Genomic DNA, 8,925 nt, shown 5'->3' with positions numbered 1-8,925 from the left:
TGAAAACCAGGCAATTTAGAGTTAAGGTATCACCCACACAATGGTAACTGCCTCCTTGGGGCTGGGAATCATCTGTATTCACTCCAGCTGCATTCACTGAGATGGGGCTAACTGTATGGAATGGTGGAAGAGTTAGTTGGAGCACCTGGCCAGAGCTGTGATTGTGATATGAACTGAATGTAGGGGGGCGTGCAAGCCCCACATGGGTGTGATCAAAGCAAAGCAGTGCATGTGTACCTTGAGAGAGGCAGTATGCCTCATGTTAGCACTGCCTTGTGTAGATTGTGGCCATGTCTCCACTACAAAGTTTTGCCAATGTGAGTTACATTGGTGTACAGTTGCGGGAGTTAGTACATTGATTATGCGTGTGCGTACTTGGCTTCCTGTGTCAGCACTGTGCGTACTAGCCAAGAGTGCTTGTGCCAATGCATAGGGTGATGAGCTATAGGTAGGTCTCCCACTAAGCAACCTGCCACTGTTCAGCACACTGTTGTTTGGGTAGTTTTGGCAATGCATGGTGGGGCATAAACAAGAGATAAGGCTGCCATCCCTAGAAAAGTACCTCCAGGGAAGTGTCATCAAGATCTCTCATGAAGATTCAAGGGACATCCCTGTGTATGTAAAGAAACTGCTCCACATGGCCCCCCCTCCCACCTCCGCATAGGGGAATGAAACACAGATAACTCTACTGCTATTTGTTGTTTGTCTACCTCTGCTAGTATGAATCAATTAATGAAAATTTGATAGCTGTGTCCTGATAAGTTGGGAGAGTCATAACTGCCATGGGAAATTTATTTACACACTTACCCAAGGTTCCTTCCCCTGCTTTGGGCTTGTCCGTGCTCGACTGCTGGGACTGGCTGGACTACGGTGGAGTCAAAACCAGATCCTGGCTCGCAGCACAGCTGGACTCCCCTCCCCAGTTGCCTCTCCCCATTCTCCTCCTCCTCCTACACCTCTCGGTTCACGGCAGGGTCCTGTGACCTGGGCTCCTCTGAGGTATCCACGGTGGTGTGAAGGGTCAGGCTGGTTCGGAGCTGTGCCTGCCCAGCCTCTTCTCCCCACAGGCCCAGTATCTCCTCACTACTCCAGGTGTGTAGCCAGCATGGTCAGCTGGGAAGTTGCACACAACACTGGAGAGCTGCTAGGGGTGCTCACTCAGTTGGACAATCAGGAAAAGGCATTTTAAAAAAATCATGGACGTTTTAAGTGTGGGGAGAGGGTAGCTTCCAGTCTACATGACCACTGGGCAGTGGAGTTCACAATTGTGACAAGAGCGGCCAGCGTCGGGCATTGTGGGACAGTTGCTGGAGGACTGTTAGGGTCAACTCGTGCTGAATTGACATATGTACATGAACCATGGCTCAATGCCAGTCGGGGAGGTGGCATTACTATGTCAGCGTAACGGTGCACATACATCAGTGGGAGACAACTTGAAGGGGAGACCTATGCACAACTACGTCAATGCACAGCAGCTTTGGCACCTGGGAAAGAATTCCCTGTTGTAACTTAGAGCCCTCCCCTTCTAGTGTCCCATCACTGGCCGTTGAAGATATTTGCTGCTAGCAGTCGCAAATCAGCTACATGCCATTGTAGCAGTCCCATCATACCGTCCCCTCCATAAATGTATCAAGCTCGGTCTTGAAGCCAGTTAGATTTTTTGCCCCCACTGCTCCCCTTGGAAGGCTGTTTCAGAATTTTACTCCTCTGATGGTTAGAAACCTTTGTTTAATTTCAAGCCTAAACTTGTTGACGGCCAGTTTATACCTATTTGTTCTTGTGTCCACAGTGGTACTTAACTTAAATACCTCCTCTCCCTGGTATTTATCCCTCTGATGTATTTATTGACAGCAGTTATATCCCCTCTCAGCCTTCTTTTGGTTAGGCTAAACAAGCCAAGCTCTTTGAGTCTCCTCTCATAAGGTAGGTTTTCCATTCCTCTGATTGTCCTTGTAGCCATTCTCTGCACCTGTTCTAGTTTGAATTCATCTTTCTTAAACATGGCAATCCAGAAGTGCACACAGTATTCCAGGTGAGGTCTCACCAGTGCCTTGTATAATGATACTAACACTTCCCTGTCTCTACTGGCAATACCTTGCCTGATGCGTCCTAGGACTGCATTAGCCTTTTTCACAGCCACATCACATTGATGGCTCATAGTCATTCTGTGATCAACCAATACAGCCAGGTCTTTCTCCCCTGTCACTTCCAACTGATAAATACCAAATTATAACAAAAATTCTTGTTGTTAGTCCCTAAGTGCATGACCTAGCATTTTGCACTATTAAATTTCATCCCGTTTCTATTACTTCAGTTTTCAAAGTCATCCAGATCTTCTTGTATGATATTCCAGTTGTGGAAGTAGAGCAAGAACTGATAGGGATTTGAAGGGGATTTCAATGCAAACAGTCTCTTCTGTGAGCAAGAGTCAGGCTAGCTCTTACCCTAATAACGCGAGACTTGTAGACGTGAGGATTGTGTGAGGCGAGTGGGAAAGAACTGTGTGAGAAGTTGGGGTGTCGGAGGAGGACTGTCCGTGGGGCTGTCTGTCCCTGTTGGGCTTACGCCATCCGAACTTATTGACTGTGCAGCAAGATCAGATGCAGAGCGGTACTGGGGAACTGTTTTGCTGCCCCCAATAAGGTTAGTTTGAAGTGGTATTGAGGACTTAGTTTGCCACTCTCAATAAGGTAGTTGTATGCGGTACTGGGGACTATAGTTTGGCCGCCCCCAATAAGGTTAATGCATAAGGGAAATGCATTAGGTTAATGCACCGGTGCAGAGGGGTTGTGGTAATGCCCTCAGAGAAGAACACAGGTGTGTTCAGTCTGGACAGAGGGGTTGTGGTGACACCCTCAGGTTAAAATAAAAAAAAAAGATAAAAAGAGGAGAAAACCAATGCATCGTGGTATTTAGAAACAGAGGCCTTAGTGAATGTGTGTGTACACCAGTGTGAATGAGAGTCGCCAGAAGACACCCAGAGTATTCTGCTAAGCTGTTGACTCGTGACCAGAAATATTCTAAAGCAAGCCCGGTGACTCTCCACCTAGAGGATCGGTAAAAGATCCAACCCACGGTGGGCTGCCTCTGCCTGGCATTGTCCAGCAAGGGAGCTACCTGGGTCTAGGAGTGTGTGAACCCATCTTCCCTCCCCTTTCATCTCCGTGTGAGTCACTGACTGATCTGACCATCTCACTGGAGGCAATGAGAGTAAGCGGCGCCGTCTCTCTGAGACTAGCCGACACTCTTTGCTGAAGGGAGATGTAGGAGGGTCGTGGCCATCCTCGTTAACCTCTCCTGTGTGAGTGCCCTGTAGGGTGAGATCCTTAGTTTCTGAGCTGCTAGCGGACAGGGCGTTCTCCCTGTGTGTGATTGGAAAATGGGTGGGGGACAGTCTAAGCATTCCCTCTCACCCCCTAAGGGTACCCCAACATATTACATGTACGTACATTATGGTCCTAAAACCTGCAGATATTTAGAAAATTGGAATCTTTACATGTGTGAAAATCCATCTAAACAATGCCCACTAGAAGGTACCTTCAATCTAGATAAGATCATACATCTCAGAGGAGCTTTTAATCACCAAAAAGCCTCTGACACACAGTGGGAGCAATTTGTCTATTGAGGAAAGGAATGGGTAATTTTGAAATTCAGCTTGGCCCAGAGATAAAGAGAAAGTTGCTTTGCGTTCAAAGTCAAGAATCAACGCAGACCATGCTAAGTACAAAGATAAACTGCTTTCGGCCCCAGCTGGCTGTGAACAAATATAGACAGAGGCAAACCAAAGGCAATACAAGTTACAGGACTGAGATTACATTTGCAAAGCTTAACTGTCCAGTGAGATTCAACAGTCTGCCTTTGCGACCCTGGAGCCGGCGTGGTTTGGGGACTCTGAAGAAGCCACAGGCAGCCAGCTTGGACTGGAATCTCTGAAAAAGATGCCCAGGAGACCCCAGGGTGTAAAAGAACAGCCCTCCCAAGAGCGGAATCATGTTGGAAACTCTGGACAAGCTGTATACAGGATAATCTCCCGTCCACCTCTTCCCCTTCTCTGAATGTTATACACAGACGTGGCCAGTCTGGACGAACGTGTGTGAGTATGAAAGTGGCTTAGGGCTTGGGGCATTAATGTTTTTCTTCCCCTGAGTGATGTGGGAACGTTCCCAACACTCTCTGTTGTTGTTTTATTATTTTATTAATGAAGCTTTAAAATTCAGTCATATGGTGTGTTTTTTTTATCTTCCCCCAATGATCCTGCGGTGTCAGCTTGATCACCTGACACGAGGGATAGATTGGTAACAGAAATCTGTCACAGTTTGGTGGGCAATTGACAAAAGGGGGGAGCCCTGCAGAACGCACACCATCTATTTGTTTTGCCCTTGTTATTTTATGTTTGCTTTGCTTGGTATTGTTGGTATTATATGTTAAGAATTGCATGATTAAAAGTGTGTTCTCTCTCAGCTGCAGTAGGTCTGGGAACCGGAGAGGGGTTTTGCAGTCCTCTCTCCACCCTGGTTGATGGGGAAGGGTGGCAGGTGGATCTACCCCCAGTCGTAGCAGGACTGGGCAATAGAGGAGTTGGGGAATAAGGGAAGAGATGTGTACCTGACAGCTAGAGAGAAAATTGAACAGTTAAATGCCAATTGGCTGTGTGTTCTGTCCAGGTGGAAAGCCTCATGGGGGAGGACTCGGGTAGCCTTGTGAGTAAGAATGTTTAAGGGAAGAGACCAGGAAGGGTGGGGGCTAGTTGAGAAGCCCACCCTTCTAGCTAAATTGGTAGTGGAACAAAGCCGGTGCCCATGGAAGGGACGGTTCAGCGAGGAAAGCAGGATTGGGCCCAAGCGGGCAAGCAACAGATAGAGAGACTGGAAAACAGGTTGGAAAGTTTGAGAGCATAGTGGAAGGAAGGAGTAAGTAAGTATAAGCATGGGGATTTCAAATCCCCAGGACAATACTTGAAATGGTGATTTAAGTTGATAAAAAGTGGCCGTTGGGAGACAAGCAAGTGATTTAAGGAAAGAGTGAGAAGTTATCTCTGTAGTTGCTGGAGGGAAAAGCAGTTGAACTTTGTAAAAATGCTAAAGAGGAAAGTTCTTGCTGTCTTTGAAATGTTTGTAAATAAATCCATGCAAAGAAATTATTTGATTGCAATCATTTGGCTATGAACAATTTAGTCAAATTAGCTAAAGAAATGTATACAGTGCTATTTAATTAAAATCCTATTAGGCTCTAGGGGGCTACAATAAGTAGTGTTTTCTTTCAGATCACTGTGTGTTTGAAAGCAGGAGTTAGAAGTAAAAGGCAATCAAAATTCTGGTAAAGTTAATTGTGTTCCTTTTTAAGTAAGAATCTTTAAGCTGTGGATAGCTTTGGATCCAGAAGCAAGCCAGAAAGCATCTGTATTAATGCAAATTATCTAACTGATAAGGTAGAAGCCACTGAAACCTGGGCTGCCTATGAAACAAATACAAGAAAATATGGGGTAATTCATCTGTTTTGCCTGAAATCAACAAGGGTATTTGTATATTTTAAGCAATGACTGACTGCCCAGAAGGGGTAGACCTCTGTTTTTTTGTCTTTCAGATAATCAGAGAAATCTGATGCCAGCTGAAAAGCAATCAACATACCATGCATTTACTGGCATAATAGCAATTCTGTTCTGTGTTCTATGTCCTGTCTTGTGGTGTTTGTCTCATGGCCAGAATTGTTGTGTTTAATATTTTCATAGGATAGTCTAGTTTAAAATCAAACAGAAGGGTTAAATTAAAATGCAGATACTTGTTTTATTCAACTTGAAATACAAAGTGTTTGGATAAATCAGGAAAATGTGATATAATAAAGTCTAACACATTTGCTTAAGTAAGAAAAAGAAACTTCATTGGCCAGATCTTTTAATTGAAAAAAATGTTGTTAAACTTTGCACACCGACAGTCTTTGGAAGCAAGGACATGAAAGGTTAACCCACTCCCCATATTGCACATGGGATCCTTCTGGCTACCTCAGATTTCTAGCCAGAGGGCTAGGGAGGGAGGGAAGCTATTGGACACCAGAGGTTGTACTGAGGGACTCCTCAAAAGTGGGTGTGCTCGTCCTGGCTTGTTGCTCCAAAGCTCTGTAATAAAGTTATTTTACTGGAAGGGTGTATGTGGCATACATTGAATAATAAGACTAAAGTACTGTATAATGGCAATATGTATGTGTTCATTGCGGGAAAAAGGTGTGTGAGTGGAGAGTGGAAGTTTCCTTTGTAGGTTAAAGAAGCCAAGAAGGGGAGAAGGAAAAAGAACAGAACAGTCCAGAAGATAAGACGCTGGCCCCGTTCAAGGACACTGCTCATGGCTGGGACTTGGCTCGAGCCAACAAAAGGGGGGGGGGGCGCTTGAATGTGCCCAAGCAGCTGTAAAATCTGCAAACACTGCCAGGCATTAATGAAATGTGTCAGGTTTCTTTTCTCACAGGTAAAAGAAGCATTATCTAAAGACCCTAGCAGCCCTGCCATTTATTGAAACCAGGAGACTGAGTCTACGTAAGGTCCATCAACGAAAGACTGCTCTGGCTCCACACTGGAAAGGCCCTTACCATGTCCTGCTACCTACCAACACCACTGTAAAGTGTCAAGGACTGACTGCCTGGACCCATGCTTCTCACTGCAAGAAAGCCCCTCCGCCTCGAGATAATTCCACTCGATCAGCCTGTCTCTTCTTTTGGTATTTCTTTTCCTCCTTCTGGACAGCAGGAGAAAAGGACAAGGTGATGTGCTGGTAACCTCTCCCTTGTCCACTGATAGAGCTAACCTGCATTCAGTATTTGCTACAGGAACCAAAGCATTACAGGGTGATGTGCTAGTAACCTCTCCCCTGTATGATGCTGAGCCACGATTGCTTCAGGAAAGAAGAAGGAAATACTTGTTCCACTGAAATTGCCAAAGTCCAGGAATTCCTGACTACAAAAGATATTAAGAACTGACCCTGGTGAAGAAACAAAGAATTATACACTGGCAGGAAAAAAACTTGTGGGACCCATGCTTGGGAATGTGGTATTTATTCGATTTTGGGGTTTATTCTACAGGCTGCGCCCTGTATTTTTGGATGAGTACCTTCAGCATACACTGCCCTCCCTAATTGGCTTCCAGATGATGAATATCAAAAGCGCCTTGCTACCTCAAAAAATTACCCCCACCAGCCCCTCGACCCTTGCCACCACCACTGTAATTTACCCAGATACAGACAATACCGTAAATTCTAATGAAACTCATTGGCCGAGGCCTTCACATCTTAGTGATTTATTGAAATTTTGTTCAGAAAGATTATTCTTTAAAGTTCAGAATAGGTCATATGAGCGAACAACTGAGTGGAAAACAAATGGATCGGTGGAGATAGAGTTATAGGATATCACTACAAATGAACCCCAAGAATCTGTAATTGAAATTGATGGGTTCTATAGCGAAGTAGATATGATGGCTATTCCTGGAATTTGCAACGTGTTAAATGAAAGAGGCCCTTATTGTTATTTGGTCACCCAATTAGTGAATAATCAAACGAATACCCAAAGAGTTTGTTCTGCCCCTGGAAATTTTACCTGTATAGAAATTATTCTAGTAATGAATAATATAACCTGTACCTTATTGCAACCTCCCCCCCCCCCCCACTTCCCTCGTGTCTTCCCGGACGAGCCCACAAATTGTCGGAGAAAAACAGAGTTCTCACTCTCTGGTTGGGTGCAGCAAAGTCAGATACTTTATTATTTCTAGCAATTGTGTGGAGGGAGAGGCTACAACTGAGTCTGGCTCCTTGAATCTGCAAGCTATGGTTGGAAATATTTTAACACTCAGTACTACATACAGTACAGTTCTAGCTACAATATTACAAGAACAGTCTCTGTTGCACTATTTTGTCACTGTCGGTTCTGCTGAGCCAGAAACACAAAAGCACTAAATATTTATTTTAAAAGGTTTGATTCAAATTTGGTTCTAAAAGTGGCAGATGTTTCAGGTGGTTTATCTCTTTCCTAAACTATTTCTTCCATCTTTAACATAATCTAGTAATTTATGCAGGCATATAGAGACAGATGTTCCAGTGTGGTTCTGGACTGCCAGGGGAATCCGGTCCTAAAACCGGTGTAACCAGACCTGGGAGGACCACTCCATTAAAAAGGGGGCTACTTAGAACTCCAATAGGGGCTGCAGTACCATTTTTTCTCCCTGATATCTGCACAGCAGCAGAAACAGGGTATGGCTGGGACTTCCCTGTGTCACTGCAGCCACTAACTACAGAATCTGCCCTTTGGGATGGTTGTCGCTTGGCACAGGACTATTCTGGCATTGAAGCAACATTAGATTCTGCTTTAAGCCACCTTTATAGATGTACACATGACTAGCACTCTGGGCACACGCCAGGGATCTAGCCTATGTGGCGTATAGTTGTAGCATGAGTTAGTTTGATACCCATTGTAAGAGCTTATGAGTTGTGGAAATGCAAAAGAACATTTCCACTGGAAATAACAGCCTGTAGCTTCAAGAACTTGAAGGGAGGTGCAAACTGCCTGCAGAGAGATTTCGCAATAAGAATTAAATTATCACATGTTATTAGTGTTCTGCATATGCATATACAGTATTTATTTCTCTCTCCTTTATTATGCCATAGAGTAAAGAAGGTCATTATGTCAGAAATATAACGGATATATCTTCCTGTATTTATTACAGTGATGCCTTCAAATGTAGTTGCCCACGTAAATGTATATACAATTACTATTCAGGTGCGTAGTGTTCATAGAGTTGGGTTCAATGTGAATAGAACTGATGATTCCTTTTCTGCAACTAAAACAATATTTCAAAGACTGTTTGTATGATCAGTTTCAATCTGGAGTCAGAGTACAGTAACCCAATCTGGAACAAAATCAAGTACTATTACATAATGAACAAACATT

The sequence above is a fragment of the Emys orbicularis genome, chromosome 7 (genome assembly GCF_028017835.1).
Source record: "Emys orbicularis isolate rEmyOrb1 chromosome 7, rEmyOrb1.hap1, whole genome shotgun sequence".
In the NCBI taxonomy this organism is placed as follows: domain Eukaryota; kingdom Metazoa; phylum Chordata; order Testudines; family Emydidae; genus Emys; species Emys orbicularis.
Note: the sequence above shows the minus strand (reverse complement) of the source record.